We start from the raw sequence: 2,739 nt of genomic DNA on the forward strand, positions 1-2,739 counted from the left end.
GTTGGAAACAATCTCGGAATCATGTTTATAGAAAGGAAGAGAGAGAGTTGCTAAATCATCTGGACAAACTTAAGCAACAGCAAGAGTATTTGCATCATCTGGACGAGGAACGAAGTGGTCACGTCAGGGGAAGTCAGGCCTCCACGCAAAGAAGGCACAGTATGCAAGATCCAATTCCCTTGGCTGATAACGCCAGTGTACATTCGCCTTCCAGGAGACACAGTACAGAAGGTTCGTTTAAAACTATAATTCATACAAGAAATACTTTCACAGTTGTAAAATCCCCTCGCCGATTTCCTCGCCGAAAATATATTGCCCACACGTTAATAGGTTTGTATATATTTCATCTTTCACCTCTGGTTGACCTATTGCGTTCACCTTTCATTCATTTCTGTAAATTAAATGCCGCGGGCATTCGTGCTTCCTCAAAGGTAGCGACAGTGCCAGTGTGAATCGAACCTGAGGCCCGCTATTATTTCAAAAATAGTGAATACGGTACATAAAACCCGGGTATTTAAACAAGACTTCCAGAAAATGGTGTATTTGGTAAGTCAAAAAGTAAGTGTTTTATAACAAGGGATTGCGTTCTAAACTAATCAGCGAATTTGTTTACATTTTTAAGGCTAAATTCCTGTTCGTTAAGCGTTCTTAAAAGTCAGTAAAGAACTTACAAGTCCGAAGAACTTGTAAAAGATGTGCCGCAATTCAGACCCTTTCCAGAAAGGTTTTGTATATACAGTACACGACCAAAAGCACTCAAACTAATTTAACGTACTGAAAGTGCTTCAAGGGTAGTTTTTTCGATCGAACAAAATTTTTCGCTGATTGATGTGAGAATTCCATTGATCATGACCGGTTTACAATTGAAAAGAAAAATAAGCGAAAAAAACCCAATACGCCATCGTTAAATTCCTTGCTCCACCAGAAACATGCAGTCTACACGCCTTCAGAAACGGCCTTAAAGATGGAGTTAAAAATTATGAATTAAAAATTTAGAAATGGATTCCCATACAACACCAGTGCCTTCGGTCACACCAACTGCAATACTGCCTCCGGTGAAATCTGGTACGGACAAAAGAGCATTACATCGTACCGATGCTCACACAAATATTTGCCTCATATGTCAGTTACCAAAATGGTCTCATGGTCGGCCCTCAGGCGAGGAAATATGCTGCTGCGATCACGAAGGAATGAAATCCTTCACGAGAAGGTATACCACGACAGGATACGAAGCGCACGGCGCACGGCACTTTCCGCCTCCGATACAGATTGGTCAACGACGTCATAGCCTGATGATGGCTCGCCTGAATGAAAACCAACACGAGCACCAACCACACCCACCTGAACACGGGTATACAGGTAGTAAATTCATGTATTGCGATTGACATTATAAGAAACGTTTACGCTCCTGCTCAAATATAAGAGCTAGTGAAAATCATCTCTACAAACCAATGATTCATAACTTTTTTCCATAAGAATGTTAAACTTGAACTAATATATATGACACGTTCCAATATAACCAGGGAGCAGCGTGGCAACGTCTTCAAACAACTTAGCATCAAATGTGGTATAACAATTACCTAAAATAGTCGATAAGTGTTTTATCTATTTTAGGCCGTTGTTATACCACATTTGATGCGAATATCTGTAAAAATTTTAAGGTTTATCATTCTGTACAAAGATATTTACACTCGGGGGACGTGGATTTGATTTATTTCTACGAAGAGGTCATGGTGATTTTTCACCTAGATATTACACTTATATCTAGTCTGGATAACAAGTATTTCCTTCGAGTGACAGTTAAACAAAAAAGATTCTTATACTTGTCATTGCCTATATTGCGTCGCAGGCACTCTTGTGGCTACCAGCGGCAATAACCAGTAACCAGCACGCGTTTCGATATTTTTTAACTGCAGGAAAAGATGAAAAACATTCTAGTGACCACTTGAACAAGCAACAAGATCATATACATATTCATCGTCACGTGCACAATCATGTTCATATGCATCACGATCCTGGACACCACGATAACTTTAATCGTCACCAGCACCAAATGGAGCACGCGAATAGCCATAGAGGTCACGTGCAGAAAAATACCATGAATATGCACGGACCACACGTAATAGATCAACATGGCCACCATTCCTCTTTGCATGAACGCGCCCATCATAAACAACACACACGAGAACACACTGGAGATCGACATGCTAGCGAAAATCAAAGACATGATTACCATGGCAACCATGCTGCAAAATTTACACCCAGCAACTCCCCACGAAGATACTCCCGGCAATCATTTACCCACAACGAGCCACAAATATCCCAACACGATCCGATGCATCATAATGGGTCTGGACATCGGAATTACGGAAGACGCCATTCGACGATCGGAAGCTTTGGATATAGTGCCCAGCAATCTGATACACGAACGCGCGATCATGAATTACACTGGGACCGACACCAAGTGTGCCAGTTAAAGGGAATGATAACAGATCCGCACTATAAGGAGCAGCTGGAAGTTGAAAGTGGTGGAACATATCCCTGGTCAGGGCTCTACGCTCCAAACAATGTCAGCATTGAGGATATCAACAATATGAAAAACTGCCGGTACTTACGATTTTCAAAGTTGAATTTGATGAATATGAAGGAAAATCCAGAGGAAGAAGTGGAAGTGTTTGAAAAAAATCAACTGCCTGAATAGTTCGTTTGCTGTATCTCAAGGGATGTTATTGTATTATA

The sequence above is a fragment of the Dendronephthya gigantea genome, unplaced genomic scaffold (genome assembly GCF_004324835.1).
Source record: "Dendronephthya gigantea isolate DGI-Jeju-01 unplaced genomic scaffold, DenGig_1.0 000272F, whole genome shotgun sequence".
In the NCBI taxonomy this organism is placed as follows: domain Eukaryota; kingdom Metazoa; phylum Cnidaria; class Anthozoa; order Malacalcyonacea; family Nephtheidae; genus Dendronephthya; species Dendronephthya gigantea.